We start from the raw sequence: 16823 nt of genomic DNA, 5'->3' as shown, positions 1-16823 counted from the left end.
TGAAAGTCTTTAGATTATAAAAGGAGACTTACAGATAATAATTTCATTTCTGAAATGGCAGACAAAGACAAGATATTGTTGTCTTTTAAGCTCTTGCGGTTTAAAAAAAAAATCACAGTTGAACATTTGCCGGCTTCAAAGACGAGTGGAAAATTTGTCCTTCCTGCTGCACTTCAGTTTTTGTATTGTGTTAGAAAGCACTGAAGATGTGTGCGCGCTTGTGCATGACCTGCTGTTTCTAACTCTTGCTGTTTTTTGGGTTTTTTTCACTGACGGACAAGTCAGTGAAAATGTAAACTAAACTGCAGAGAGGAAACAGTCTGGAAATATTAGTGTCACATCCTGTCAGAAGGGCCACAGATTTGGATCTTTGTTATGGGTCGAGAATGATAAATGATAAATGTTATATGATGAAGTTCATGCAGGTCACAAACGTATCCAGTAAGTATTTAGCGAGCGCTGCAGTACACCAACCAGAGTTTCATTTAAAACTCATGCCATTCATGTCAGAACGCAAACACATGGCTACACATCCATCTATCCAATTTTATACTCATTTGGTGAAGTTACATCACACTGCTAGGATGAATGCAGTGATTTACAAGCTCACAGACTCCTGTGAACAACTCTCAAGTGACATTTTACTGCAATTTACATCCTTCCTCTGGGCATAAAGAGCTTGTTTAGCTGGTAAAAAGCACATATCTGTAACTGTAAACATACACACACACAAAGAAAAAATATAACAGTAGACACAACTGTGACAAGACCACAGTAAAGGTAAAGGTTTATTATGTAAAATTAGGTTATGTCTGTGTTTATAATTCATCACCACCTGGTAATTAGGTTCAAACAGTGTGATCACAGGCAGATCAGCAAAAGTTTGAAATCAAATTGTGAATCAAATCTTAAAGTCTACATTGATTTTTCCCAGTTGGTCACATCTAAGTATATCCCTCTTTTTCGTACTTTTTAAACCAGTCTCCAAAGTTTTCTATTCAGTGGATTAAAATCGGCCTTCCAACTAAAAAAATAGCAAATAATCTATTGCATTTATTTTATCATAAATCTGACAAAACCTACACTGAAACTGACAAAAAGCATATTTGTTGGGAATGCTGGTGGTAATTTGTGGATTTGAGAGCACTGTGGGAGAGCTAATCCAGAGAAACTGAATTAATGTGCATTTTTGGATGAAGAGTTTCAGTGTTAAACCACAAAAAAAAGAGTAGCTAATCTGACTCGTGCTGACGGCTCTTTCCCAGGTCAAAAATCAACTTTTGTGCTCAGTCAGTAAATCGTTTACTCGAATAAATCCACACGGCCAGCAGACGACACAAAATCCAAAACCTAATGATGTCTTCACTTGTTTTGACTGTCAGAAGCAATGCAGCACAGTTTGAATCCAAAGCTGATACCAGCTAATAGCTGACAATTTAATCAGGAAGTCATCACATAGAAATTTAGTGATTTGATTTTTTTTAATTAGGTTTCATTCTGTTCCTTCATTTCCTAAAATGTCAGACTTTAATCATATGATAAGTTAGAATTGCATTAATACATGTGAAGTCCTGGTTTAGCTTGTATTTTTTTTTTTTAAATAATATCAGCACTAACTGCTACGAAGGCTAGTGTTCAATTCCCTAACACTTATAATTTACCAAAATCAGAGTACCAATAAACTCAGGTACATCTAATACACTATTGGTGTTTGAATGTTCAGTTGTAAACTGTTAACCCCAAAACATCCGCCTTGGTTTTTACTTACAAAGACCAAAAGCTTAGAAACATTTTATTTGTTGGACTCAGTTACAGTGCAGTGTTACACTGAAAACACTGAAATGTTACATGACATGTTACACCATATCATTATTTATTTAACAAAAATTAAGACAAAATGCAGAAGCAGTTTGTGATAAACTAAGTACAACCTTGCTGCTTTTGTAGGAATTAGGAGGGTGAATAGCAGCCAGGCGCTGCTGATGAAATGCACTTGATTTCATTGATCGTCAGCAAGTGTGAGCACCTCTATAAAAACAGAAGTGTTGGGAGTTTGCTGGTCTGGAGTATTCAGGTATGGGATTTTAGAGAAGCAGTTGTTGCTGGGCATCAGTCTCCAAAGGGTTATAAGGCCATTTCTTATCTCTAAAAAGAACATGGCAGCATGGCTTAGCTTTGCAAAGCTGCAACAAACAACAAGACTCCTGGAACAATGTCCTTTGGACAGATGAGACCAAAGCTGTTTGTCCATGATGCCCAGCACCACGTTTGGTGACAACCAAACAGCACAAAGATCTCAAACCAACTGTCAAGCATGGTGGTGGAGGGGTGATGTTTTGGGTTTGTTTTGCAGCCACAGGACCTGGGCACCTTACAGGCATTGAGTCCACCTTATAAACTCCTCTGTAAATCAAAGTATTCTAGAGTCAAATGTGAAGCCATCTGTCTAACAGCTAAAGCTTGGCCTGAAATTGGGTCGTGCAACAGGACAATGATCTGAAGCACAGCGTTTCGCCATTCAGTTGCGAATGGCTAAAAAAGAAAATAAGCTGTTGCAATAGGCCAGTCAAAGTCCAGACCTCAATCTGACTGAAATGCTGTGGTGGGACCTTAAAAGAGCTATCACAGGACCACAGAGAGCTGTTCATATACAATTCCCCACAAATTTCAGTGAACTGAAACAATGTTGTTAGGAAGAGTGAGCCGAAAGTTCCTCCACAATGAATGTGAGAGACTGAGAATGTCATACAGAAAACAGTTACTTCAGGTTATTGCTGCTAAAGGAAGTTCTACATGCTATTGACCCATGGGGTGTACTTAAAATTTCTGCACCCTGCTTCTGCAATTTAGCTTAGTTTTTCTTTATGAAACAGTGTCATGTGTAGTTCATCTCAGGTTGTAGTCACCTAATTTTATGACCTGTAATGACTAGCCCAGGGGTCGGCAACCCGCGGCTCTTTCAGGCTTAAGCTGCAGCTCTGTGCGGCTCTCGGAAGTAAATTATAAGTATCCAATTGAAGTGCATTTTATTTTTGTCAGTTCGTAGTTTTAAATTGGAACATTATTGTGATCTTGAAATATTAAAATAAAATCATTTTATTTATTTATTTTCATTTCTCAATTTAGCCGCTACCGGCTTCCGCTAGTATTTGCGGCTCTCATCGTTTTGTTTTCCATGGAAACCGGGTTCAAATGGCTCTTTCCATATTAAAGGTTGCCGACCCCTGGACTAGATCATTTCTTCTTACAGCCTGACGTGTAAAATCTCAAAATAACTGCTTTTACCTGTCAGGTTTGTAAGTTCAAACAACTACCTAAGCAGCTCAGTAAATGGAACAGATCACAGGACAGGCAACAGGTACTAACCAGGATAACGTTTGGTGGTCTAATTTATTTTACCTTAAAATTGTAAAGCAGCTTTCACTTTTTTTATATTTTGCAGTGTAGAAATACGAGGGAAAGATCATGTGACCATGAAATACTTCAAACCAATTAGAACCAGTATTTTATGATTCAGTTGGAGGAGAAGGATGTGTCATTCATATTCAGCACTCATTCATATTCTCCTAACGCTCGTGCTACAGCAGGCAGGAAGACCAGCAGCTGGAGACTCTTAAAGCCATTGGGATGAGCCTCATCAATCCTGAATGATGTTATTTGGCTGCAGCTCAGTCTCCTTCACAGGGCAAAGCTCATTTCAACACCCATCAATACTGAGCTCAAAAGAGGCTTTAAATATCTCACTGCAGCTGTTAAGAACAGTCAATGAATTACCCTGGAAGTGTGTGCACATGTGTGTGTATTTTTTTTCCCCCAGTCACACTCTGTGACATACTGTGATAATTGGTAGTTATAGCAGTAGAATTGTACAGTGTGATAGTGATGAGGGTAATGCTGCTGCTAATGCTCTTCCTCTTCCCATTTGAGCATCTTTAAGTCACAAGGCAGCAGTTCAGCCTGGAGCGGGGGGTTACATTTGTTTGTGTTGAGAAATACTGTAGCTGAACCCTCGGGGGTTCGCACACTGGGAGCAGAGATGTGTTTACTCACTCGTTTGTTTTCTTTGGGCAGGTGACAACACGGCCTCTTGAGTAATTGAGAAACTGGTTTGAAAACTGTGATCGGAAATGACTCGAGGTTTGATGGCCATAAGCTGATGCCATGCATTACAAATCAGGGCTGTTTGCGTTCCAGTTTTTTTGTGTTTAATGTGTTAGTATACAAAAGAAAAAAAAAAAAAAAAAGACAGCAGACAGCTTTCACTACTGAACCCAGAGCTTTCATCCTCATCATCTACTCTCCTATTTTTCATTAACCATGACCTTTTTCTAATCTTTTGACAGACAATAATGTCGGTGTGTGTCAAGAAAGTAAGCCACAACCTCTGAACAGCTTCTGTTCATTCTGTGATTTATTATGTTTCTAAAGACATTCAGGGACGTTTCCAGCAGCAGAAAGACAAGTTTTTATCTTTTTTTCTTTTATATGAACATGAGTCACTTCTCGAGGGACATAGCTGAATGGACTCATTTTGTATCTGTTTAATGCAGGAACCAACATGTAAATGCTGTAAGTTAAAACTGTAGATGTGTAATGACAGTTACTTAAGGTATAGATGAATAGGAGTGCTGGAGCTAACTTAAATGGGGATCCAGAGGGTTTTTTTTTTTAATTTTCTACACTGTGATGTAGTTCTGATTTAGGCCTCTAAAGACGAAGCAAACCAAATCCCATTCCTATAAGCAGATTTCACCCAACAACATGTATAATTGTGTTATTTTCTAGTGATTTTGAAAGGTATGACTCTGTTTTTGAAAACAAACTGACACAATTTTACAGGCAACTGTGAAAATTATCTGCCCCAGCTAAAGGAGACCCAGAAATTTGCTAGTTACTGAATTATAGTGCAGTATCACAAAAAAGAACCAACACTGTCCAGGTATACCATGGAAATGCATAGCATGGACAGGTTTTTTATCCTGTATATTCAACCAGCAAGTTTTACTATGATAGCTAACCAGTGATTTATTAGCCTCTTGGCTAAAATTAACACTCACGGTTAAATTCTGGTCCAGGATCCTTATTGTGATGCTTTATAACCTGTAAACTCACAAAATAGTCAACATGTCACCAGTTAATACTGTAGGCCTTCTAATGTTAGCGTCCTGTGGTGTAGCCAAAAAATGTTTTAATTCATTATTTAAAATATTTCTCCAGTGTTTTCACTGTCAAAAGGAAAAAAATATAAAACGGCAAGCACAACTTTGAAATCACCTGAAGTTAAATTTTGTTTTCCAGTAGGCAGCAATTTGACAGTTACTCTTTAGGGATTTGAGGGGGAAAAAAGTCAGTTTCTTCCTTTTAAGTTGGCTGGCTAGGATTGCTGAGGAAATCTGTCTTCATTGACTGAGATTTATAGTTAATTAAAAAATACCCAAAGCAGCTTTATTGTATTAAACAACAACATAAACTTTAATAATGCCAAAGTGCATCCTTAAATTCATTTACTGGTCTTAACCTATTAAGATATTTGGCAGATGAGTCAAAACTATTTCAACATTTTATAATCAGTTTAATTTTATAGAATATAGACAGAAACTCAACAATCCAAGTGCTTGTCTACAGCGGGGAAAAATAATATCAGCACTCCTCTTCTACTGCTTTGTACGTGTGAGTATGAATCGTGATATGAATTATATTTACTGCACAGATGAATATATTTTATGCATGTTTAGTTGTTGTATAGAATATATCATATCTATTATATTTTTAAAAATAGTAAATGTTTAATGTTTTTAAATACGTCCCAGGATTGTATTTATATATCTGCATGCTCAGTTCAAGATCCCAGGTTGTATTACAGATGTGAGACAGATTTGTGTGATCAGATTGTGCTGCAGATGTAATACAGTTGTAATACTGATGAAGTGCCTGTAATATTTTGAGATGAAACATATCCACCATGACAAAGAGTTGATACACATCTGCATGAAGCCTCCTTGTTGTTCTCTGTGAATGCTGCTGTAGGACTGCATATGCCCCAAAGGTTTATTTATCAAGGCCTTGACCAGGGCTGAAGTCAGACAACTCAGGTTGAAGTCCAAAGCAAGTCTATAGAGGGTTGAAAATGTTTTAAAAACCAAGACCAAATAAAGTTTTATTTCATCCATTAGCAAATTCAAATTTTAAGCTGTTAAGTACATTGGATACATTTTACACAGAACAAAGAAGAGCAGTTTTAAATAAAAGCTACATTTGACTGTTCTCTTATTTCTCAAAGAGTCACCACATTGGACGGATCCACATGTTGAGTTTGGTATAGATTTTACCTTCCTTACATAACTCCTCCATTTATTTGGGCTCTGGATGGACACTAGCAGTACACAAGCTTATGACTCCCTGATCCTGGGTTTGTGTCCACTTGGTACGGAAATGGGGATCTTTCACATGCAAAGTGATGGACCTTGTAGAATATCAGTTGTAAAAGGTCTGTTTTAAAATCATATCAAAATCTGATTGTTAATAGGTCTAACTGAACAGAATTCAGATCTATTTCCCGCTGTGGCCCTGTACAAATGTGAACTCGGCTGTTTCTCATAGTTAGCTAGCTTAATTTTTTATTTTTATAAATAAAACATAATTAAATGAATGCAAAGTTGAATTAATCTGTTTGACATATTTAAAACAGTCAACTTGGAGTTCAAGTTTTAAGTATGGCGCTAGAGTCAGGAGACAATTAGCGTAGTGGAAACAAAGAGTGGGAAACACCATGCTAATTATGGTTGCACAGCTTTACCTCTTAAGGTAAGGTAAGGTCATGTTTTTGTTGTGAGGATTAAATACATATGCTGTAAGTGTGTCAAACTATAGCAGTGCTGCTGAGTTTATTTTTTTCACTGTGGACAAAGCCTGGCGAGCTATTTAGCGCTACTGTCAGTGTTTATGCTAAGCTAGGCCTTGTGGTTGTAGCTCTGCATTTAATGCACAAACATGGGACTAACTAATCTTTTCATGCAACTCATAGTGACAGAGTATAATTTAGCCAAGTATTCCTTTAAAAAAAAATAGTCAAAGTTAAAACTTGTGTTAAATTTGCTTCAAATTTAATACAACACTTAAACTGATGGGTGGTTTTATGTTTCATTACTGGCAGTTTTTGGTCAAGAAAGGGGAGAAGTCATTGTCTGGTTTAATACACTAACAGTTCACAGAAAACATTTTTGGATTTAGGCATGACCTCATTGCTGTTCTGACTCACAGGCTGTTGCCTAAACTTACCACAGACCTTAAGCTAGTTTTAATGCTTTATACATAACATCCGCTCCAAAACTTCCAGCTGTCTCTGACTGGGTTCACAGTTCTGGTTTAAACATAACTGGGAAAAAAATGAATTCCCATAAAATGTCATTTCAGTGAGACAGGGTTAAAGCAATGAATGAAAATAAACTTTTCTATCATTTTGCTGGCCTCCCTCAGAAGCCTTTCAGGCTATAAAGAGACAGTGGACATTGATCCTGATACTGCACTGACTATTCTGCAGCCCTGGTCTGAGCTGTGCATGCTGAGCTCCCGCAGCACCCAGAAAGCACTTTTTGTACCAAGTTGTCATTGCCAATAAAAACCAGAAGATCCCTGCTGTGGTAAACGTCTGCCTGCCATCTGTTTTCTTGGGCCCTCTCCTCCCTTCTGAGCACAGTTTGGATGTCTTAATTCTGAAAATGAGGCTTTTGTAGTTAAAAACAAAAACACACTTCACCACCGTGTGATTGCTTTTTAAATCTTTGTCATTAACAGTGAGAGGACAACACACTGAGGGGATTAGAGACTGAAGAAAGCAGCTTGTGTTTTTTTTTTATTTATGTTTTGTGGGGTTTAGCTTAATCTTTGGCCACAGATGCCTTAGATTTAACCCACAAACATGGATTTGGAGCTTGTTAATTAGCTGTTTGAAGTCCATATTCACACAATATTTATTTTAGTTTGGATATCTAGCTTTAAAAAGCTTTGACGGTACACAGCCATTTATGCCTAGTGTTTAATTGAAAAATGTCTCTTAAGTAACTGAAAATGTCCTCTAATAGAAAAACAATCTGGTATCCTACTAGCTATAGTCCAGTGACTTAGGCACTGTGGATGGTGGAACCAGCAACCGCTGATACCTGAGACTTATGAGTCTGTTCTATGTGCCTGCTATAATTAAAAGTGGATCAGTTTTAAAACACTGAATCATCATTAGATGTCAGATGGTTTTTGAGATTGGATTTTGGCAAATACATTTTGGCTCTCCACTCACACTGTTTAGATGCAGGCAAACATAGCCTGCTCAAGCATGATTGGTCCCTACTATGAATGGACTACAAACCCAGAAAGCTTCCAGTATCAAAAGTCTATTCCCTCCTCTTTACACATTCTGCATATTTATGCGGAGCTGTTACAGAGATCGCAGAACAGTCATCAAGAGGCACAAATCAACCAAAAATGACCACAAAGGGATTGCAAAGAGACACTGAAAGGGTCAAAAAGAACCACAAGGAGACAACAATGCAAAACATTCACAAAGGACCAGAACCAAATGGATGCAAACGGACCACAAGAACACAGAAAACAACTGAAAAAGGAAAGGACACCGCCACAAAGAGTGCAAAACAACCACAGAGACACAAAAATGACTGGGAAAAACAAAATCACGTCTGCTTCCTTGGTGTATAACTTTACCCACTTGCTGGGTCTGACTGCGTTCATCTCCATTACTCATTAACTACGCCAGAAATGCCAAGCAAGCCAAACAGAATTGGATTTAAAAACTGCATCTATGTCTGCCAACCCATTGAAACTTTAAAGCCCGGATTTGAACCAAACCACCCTAAAAGTTCTCAGTGTGCTGACAAACGACGTGCGGCGTGTGTCGCTTGGATGCGGGAAGACGGGGACTGATGCAAGGACGTCATCGCCGCGCTTACTCAGTCTCCTAGCAACAGAAAACATCTGCCTCCTCCAGGACCAATGAGGGCACACACTGAGCGGAGTGTGTTGTCTCCTGTTGCTGTGAACGGGATATTTTGGGAGTCTGGGAGAGCAGTGAGCGTCTCACCCCGACAGGAGCTTGAGCTCTGCGCACGTCCGCCGTCTGGCTTTCTGTTTGCACCGACACAGGCTGTGGCTTCAGGCGAGCTGGAGAGTCGCTAGATCGGTGTGAGGACGGTGGATGAAGCGCCGAAGAGAGAAGGACGTAAAGGAAGAGAGAGGAAGGGAGGCTTTAACTGCTGCACGACATAATTATTTAAAGGTAAGAACCTGTGGCGGTAATTTTAATGGACGGATTGGTGGAAATTTTGCAAAACAGCTGTTTCTAGTTCCCAAACTGAGGAAACGTGCTCAAACAAGAGGGCAGAAGAAACGAAAATCAGTTGAAAAAAAATGAGGAAGGGAGCTCAAACATAAGTAGCTCTTCGTGGAAAAATAGATATAGATATAAAAAATAGTTAAAGCGAGAAAGTTCTGGTAAGACATGTTGATTTAGGAGTGTTTTAAGGATGTAACTGAATGCAGGTGTCTTCATTATTATTACAGCAGCTTGTTTGTTCCTGAAAATGCTCACTTCTTAAAGAAAGTGCTGCTTTTGCCTCAGAAAGAAGAGTTTCTATCACCTGTTTCTATTTGAGATGCAAGCTATTGACTTTAGATGGCACAAGTTTTTTTTTTTGACGCAAACTAGAAAAAGAGCTTTTGTTATTTGCCAAATCTTCTTATTGGAGAGACGGACTTTGTAAGAATTAGGAGAATGAAAACTCGTGATCTCCTGCTCAAACGTGTTCTGCTTTTAGCAAAATTATTTTCAGCAAAAGAAAAAACGGCACACAATGCACACAAACACACTGACACACACACACTTCCCACGCAGCCTCTATCGCTCCTTTTTCTCTCTGCTTATGCATCCATCACCGTGCATCATTCTCGGGCTGCAGTTGGATGATAGAAACTGTGTGAGTCACCACAGCAGCTTCAGGGGAGCCGGCGTGAATGTTTCACTATGTAAAGCGTCCCACTCAGTGTTTATGATTGATTTATGGCATTTTAAATAGCATCACCCACACATGCACACGCATGCAACCCTTTTATCTCTCCCCTCTCTTGATCTCTCTTAAATTCAAATGAGCAGATTTTGGATGCGACGTCTCTAGGTACATTTGGCCAAAGTGCAGTATCATGTAACACCATTAAAGGATCAAATCAGGACATTATACTGCAGTGCACATACAGTGTGTGGGTGATTTTAGTGTGGGAATGTATAAATCTGAAAAGTGTTTTAATAATGCCAAGAAAGGTTTAGCTCACATATTTAAATAATTTAAAATATTTTTCTTTGCACATCCATTCATCATTTGTCTGCTTCAATTTGAAATTTTTTGCCCTTTTATAGCCTATAAATATATGTGTGTGTCTATTAATGTGTATATATATATATAGATATATATATATAAACACTGAGGTGAAGAATATGAAAGTGAATAAATGTGATCAAATGTGAAGTTCTTCTGTTTGTGCTCTGATGTTTGGTCCTTTCTGCTCCTCATTTATCTGTGTGTATGTTTTCCAGCAGGATTCTGAGGGCGATGTGGAGAATCAGATCAGCTCTAATTTAAACTCCGGTCAGAAAGCCGAGTCAGCTGTGGACCAATCGGCAGCAGGTAATCAAACCTGCAGTTTAAGATCTCTCAACCAGGAATTCACAGCGATGTGGCAGAAGTCTGCCGCGCAGTGCTGCTTTCTTAATACCTATCATACCTTTCAATAGATTACATTTACCGTACATGGCCTCTAGTGGCCATATGTATCACAACCATTGACTGGATGCAACAAAGGCAGAAAATGTGACATTTTGAAAAAGTTATCAAATTAATACAAATAAAATTAATAATAATAAATGATGAAAAAAATCCCAAAATGATCAGAGATGAGATGCAAACTGACCACAGAGAGAAATGACATTAAAAGGAGGCAAAATGCAACAAAAATGTGTGCAAAATCAGTGGAACGAGCAACAAACAACTGCAGAGAGAACAGAGATGCAACAGAACCATATCCAGAATGACTCTGACTAATCAGGAAGGCACAGTGAACACAGATAAAGGCACAAAAACTGTGAAGAAACCCAAATCACATCTATTATTTCAGTCTAAGGGTCTTTAATGAAGGGAGGGGTGGGCAGCTTTTCTACAAGTCTGTCCTGAGAGGCTGAACTGTCTGTGCAGCGCCGCAGCTAATGAGAGCAGTTAGACGGAATCAAAACACTGAAAAGCTAAAAAGCTCTGCTGAAACTGTCCAAACATTTCAACTCAGTGTCAACTCAGTTCTCAGTAGATGACTTAGCTTCAGAAAAAGCTGATAAAGGGACCTAAAGTTCAGATCTTCTTGGGTAAACTGTTGTTCACTGTAGCTCCCAAAGGCCTATCTTCACCACCTAATGCTGCAGATGCTGATTCAGAAACCAAAAATGCACAAATATTACATTTTGTGATATAAATAATTTATCACCAGCTTTAATCCCAGAATACTGACATCAACATTCACCTTCAGATTCTATAATTTCCATAAAGGTCTTAGGTGGCAGTGAGAGCGTACAGCAAGCTTTGTTTACATGTCAAAAGTCACTTTTACAGAAGGTTAAATCTGAATTAATTTTTCTTTTTTTTCACAACTTTGATTGAATATCACACAGAAGCAGCTTTTGACCTAGAGATGCATATTTGAAACTCAAAACAGAGACTCCAGCACATTATGATTGTGGTGGTGTGGGTTAGAAAGCCATGATCATTAATATTTAAATATTTTACTCTATTAGATCTGTGATCAAATCTGTGTTTGTCTCCAGCTTCCCCGTGAGAGAGACCAAACCATTCAACGACGTCGAAAGTTGCTTACTTCAAGAGGAAATATGCGGAGGAGGAGGATTTACACCGAGGCCTACATGGATATTTTCAAAAAGTACATGTTCATTTCTCTCTTTTTTTTCTTTTGACACTAGTGTGACTTGATTTTCTGTGCAGAAAGACCTTAATACAACAGCCAACTTGCTCTCCAACTGTTTCTGGCTTTTCCTTCTTTTTTACTCCCCCTTCCTTCTTTTGTGTGCCTTCTTCTATCTTTCTGATTCATTTCTGTGCATTCTCGAGCTTCACAATTCTCTCCATCACTTTAATTTGTCATTCTTTATTAGTTGGCCTTCATCACATCCTTCAGTTCCTTTCTGCCATCCTACACACTCAAATAACACTGGTCTAAAAAAAAAAAATGTTTGCTACTGAGAACTTCAGACAAGCTCTTTATCTTTTTTTTTTCAGATTTCTGCTGATTTCAGATGTGAATTTTTTTTTTTTTTTATTGTGTTTATTCTGAAAACAAACCAGAAGTCAATAGCAGAGATGCACTTTCAATTTAGCTCCAAATAAAACGAGGTCAGCGTGCTCAAAAATGCTTGAGGTTTTTGCTTTTGCGCTAAACTGCACATCCGTCTCTCTCATTATGGCTGACCACCAACAGTGGTCAGCCATAATGCTCGGATTAAATTTTCCCCGATATCGGTTTTCCGTCATTTTAAAATCTTGATGAAATCTTTCCCCATGCTCATCGCTGACATTGCCCAGATTTGGTATAAAGAAGTTGAGATGAGAATGTAAAAAGTGTGTCTTCTGGCACTCATTAACAAACACGCTTTCACTGTGATTCACTTTCCTTCTGAGCTCATTGCCAATTTCAGAGACCAACAAAAACGCCTTCCTTAATTTTGGCTTCATTTTTCTGGATGGATGGATGGATGGATGGATGGATGGATGGATGGATGGAGTCAGCAAGTGAAATATGTTCAAGTGTAGGTGAAAGAATCCCAGAAGCAAAACCCTCATTGGCCAGTGTGATGCTCCACTATTTCTCTGCTTTGAATAACTGAACCTTTGTGCTCATGTTCAACTTTTAAAGGTTTATACACTTCAGGTACAATAGACTTTTTTAGCCAACAAACAAACAAATAAGTAAATAAATAAATAATATAATTTAGCCAAAGTCGCAATTACAGTGCTTAGTTTGTTCAACCTACAGTCTACGTCTTAAAATGATTTTAAAAATCATTTAAAGGAAAAGCACCCAAGCTTCACTTTTTGAGAAGCTAAAACTGTGTGATGTGTCCCATGTTTCTGTGAAAATGCCCTTTTTGCCAGTTTATTTCCTGCTGCTCATTTACAGTCTCAGCATAATAAAAGCATCATATGTTGAAAGCTCTTAAAGCTGACAGATTACTGTAATGCATTCAGCACCACAGGATTACACTCTAAAATTGCTGCATAAAAAAATACAAAAGTATGTCAAGCATGGAAAATTTGTGTTTAGGAAGGCTAATCAAGTAAATGTGCATTTTCCCATTGCCTCCTGGAAAAAGCCAGTTCGAAACATTGTGGGAAACAACAATCAGAAGCATTTTTTAAATAAGACAAGCAAAGATTTGTTTAACAGTAATATTTTGTTGCTCAAACCTTCTCATTTATGTTTGCTTGCTGTAGGATTTTAAACAACAACCACAGTTTAATCCTGAAAAGATATAATGGGAACACTTTTTCTGTCTTCTCTAAACATGACCAAAGAATACACATTTAATGTGTTTGTGACCTTTTTTCTTTTGTAAAAGAATAAACTCGTGCTAACAAAGCGATCAGCTGTGGTAGCTAATGTGGCAGCTACACTCTTACCTAAAACCAGATAGTTTATTGAGGTACATTAATAGGTTTATGAAAATTAATACGTTTATCTCAGGTAGCTTGCAATCATTAGACTAACCAATCAAGCGAAGTAGGGCAGATTAAACCCAGATTTAAGCTCAGTCCACCTTTTGTTAATTATCAGTTTTTTACCACTGATAATGTCCATGATTTGCTGGTGCATCCCTGTATTTTAAGTACACATTCATAAATAAAAGTTGAAATTTATGGTGTTGAAATTCAAGCCCACACAGTTCTAATGTTAGTGCATAGCAGACTTACTTTTCACTGGCTTTTAGCTCTGTTTTTGGTCGCTACCCTCTCTTAGAGAAATACATGAGTAAATGTGAGTAACTGCCTGTCTGATGGTACTGAGCAAACAGCCTTTTATAGCATCTTCCCTGAAAGATCAATTCAATTGTAGTCAGAGCCAAATGATAAGCCTGAATGTACTAAAAGGCTCTCTGTGACTGAGGAGACCAGATTTTATTTGATTGTATTTATTGGGCAAAGGTAAGCTCAAACAATTTCACAAAAAATGAAATGCGATTAAATGAAGGCAGAAGAGGGAAAATTTATTGTAAAAAGGTAAATAATAAAATAAAGAGGCTACAATTACAAAGTTAAAGTCAAAATCAAAGCCCTTTTTTAAATGTATTCTAAAATAGTTTCAGTAAAAAGTAACCAAATTTAATCTGTAAAAATCAAATCTTATTTTCTGATATCCTTTGAAAATGCTCAACATAAATTGCCAATATAAAAATGTAAATGCACAAACTGATCTGCTGCCTTTGTGTTTGCCACTTGCAGCACTTGATACTGCAGGAGGACCGGAGCTGCATCCTGAGGCTGTCCCTGGAGAAGCTAAGGTTCCTGGAAGATCCCGAGGCCTACCTGAGGCGCTCCGTCCTTATCAACAACCTTCTGAGGAAGATCCACCATGAGGAGGAGGAGCTGGAGGCTGAGGAGGAGGAAGAAGAAGAAGATGAAGTAGATGAAGAGGAAGAAGAGGAGGGGGTTATTGGGGATAGGGGGCAACGGAGGCTGATGTGCCCAGACAGGAAGAGGGTGAAGGTGCTAGTGACAGACTGCTGCTCCCCAGGGTTTGGCCTGGAGGAGCTGCAGCACTACCGGCTGGTGCCGTGCTACCCATCAGCTGGATGCCTGTACAGCCTGGGTACCTGCCCAGGCCTCACCCCGAACCACCAGGTCCTCCTGTACAACCTGGACGACAATGGTTGACTCTCCGATCCTCACTGCCAGGCCTCTTTTCAAAGCTGGGAAACACAGCATGGGTTCACGTCGCAGGCATGTGGACCAGCATAGGTTGTTCCAATCAGCAGGAGGAAAGCTGCTGCTGTTTTCTCCCTGTTCACTAAAATGCTTTGAGGGGAATGTGTTGCAGGCTCTGTTTTGTGCGTCAGCAGGATGTCACCTCTTCTCGTCGCCTTGCTAAGAGGTAGTGGTGGATTTAAGAAGCTCAGAGACCCTTCTTCTTCTGCCTCAGGATCAGCAGAGTCTCTGGTGTTGATGTCAAACTCTGCTGCACCATCACTGCTATTTACTGTTTGTGCAAATATAAGAGACTTTAAGCAGGCAGCATTTTTTTTTTAAATTCTTTGCAGCTGTAGTATTATTGATTTTTATTGTCACTGTTGCTCATGTAATCTGTGAGCGCATTCAGGGATTTACAGACTGCCGGCTACTTTTGATGCACCTTGGCTTGTGTGGAGAATATTTGCTGATGTGCTTCTGTTATCTTTTTATGCTACTGTGTGATTTATGAAATATTCTGTGTAACATTCCCTGGACTGTGTGAATTCTCATGCTATGAAGAACTCGAGGCACTCATTCCCTGGGGTACGTTTACTGCCTGTGGGAAGACTGTTTTCTCTCTGGGGAATGTCCTGTGATCATGTTTTCATTTTGCAGCACTTTGCTGTCCTCTGCTGGTGAAAAAAAAAATCTTAAAGCATTTCTTATTAGTAGCTTGTGTTCAAATAAGAAAGCAGAGGAATGCTTTATTTTAAACTCGCCCCAATTTAGCATTTATAAGCATTACATATACTATATACAGCTTATAACCCACTATAGATGCAAGGAGATTTGTCAACAGCTATAACATCTGCCGATACATAAATATAGCAAAAGATTTTAAAAAATATATTTTGTCATATGAGTTATAACTGTTGGCAAACACTACATTATTACAGTTATAAGCACCAACCTGTCATCTGCATAGTCTAAATATTCAAAATGATGCATATATGTATAATAAAGAGAAATGATGCTAGTGGCAGTAAATGCCCATTTTGTTTTCACTTTTAGACATAAAAGAAATAAAATTTGTTTTGTTTTTGGCCATCTCAAAGGAGGAAATCCTTTTTGTCAGTTCTATCAATTATTAATTTTTTTTTTCTGCAAACAAATATTGTTTTTGTGAATGCATTTCAGCCTTGTGGTGTTTTAATGCTGAATTTCAGAGAGAAGAAGGCCTTTACATTGATGTTGCATTTCATATTTTCTTACTATTATTCCAGCAGCAGTAGTGTTTTCACAGAGGACTGAGGTTTGCTAAATGGTCAGAAGATATATTGATTAAAGTGGCACGCTGGTGCTTTACAAAGCTGACTTATCTGCTGTATGACAACAGTGACTGAGTATCCATCCTTCTTCTGTGTCTTTTTGTGTGTTCAGTGTCTATCCAGGTGTTTTACTGACTTTGAAAATGTGCATCTTGATAACAATCACTTCAATGAAAAGGAAAAAAAATAAAACAATGACAAACTAAAGGCAACTATTAAAGAGAAGCTTGATATTTTAAATCAAGAATTTATATTTTGATGAATATGAATAGTCTGTATTTAAGAAACTATTTTGAAAAAGGGCCGTTAAACTTTTTTCATGTGATTGATTATCAAATAAAGGATGTAATGTGACAAGTTAATGTCTTTCTTTTTTCAAGCAGTGCTGACGTCTATCTCAAAGCGCGGTCACGTTACGCCATGACGTCGTCAATAGCCGTGGAGTATTGTGCGTGCGCGCCGGAACCTCCACTGCTTTCAAGCGCTCCCA

At 38.4% G+C, this 16823-nt stretch overlaps 1 long non-coding RNA gene across 1 annotated transcript; it reads left to right on the top strand.

Moving 5' to 3' along the window:
- Window positions 1–8864: 8864 nt before the first annotated feature.
- Window positions 8865–16628, top strand: LOC115801374 (uncharacterized). The gene is made up of 4 exons (XR_004021749.1): window positions 8865–9286; window positions 10598–10688; window positions 11873–11985; window positions 14559–16628. It is a non-coding gene; the product is annotated as an uncharacterized LOC115801374 (long non-coding RNA).
- The last annotated feature ends 195 nt before the right edge of the window (window positions 16629–16823 follow it).

The sequence above is a fragment of the Archocentrus centrarchus genome, chromosome 22 (assembly GCF_007364275.1).
Source record: "Archocentrus centrarchus isolate MPI-CPG fArcCen1 chromosome 22, fArcCen1, whole genome shotgun sequence".
Classification (NCBI taxonomy): domain Eukaryota; kingdom Metazoa; phylum Chordata; class Actinopteri; order Cichliformes; family Cichlidae; genus Archocentrus; species Archocentrus centrarchus.
The sequence above is the reverse complement of the archived record's forward strand: the minus strand, read 5'-3'. Positions and strand labels throughout refer to the sequence as shown.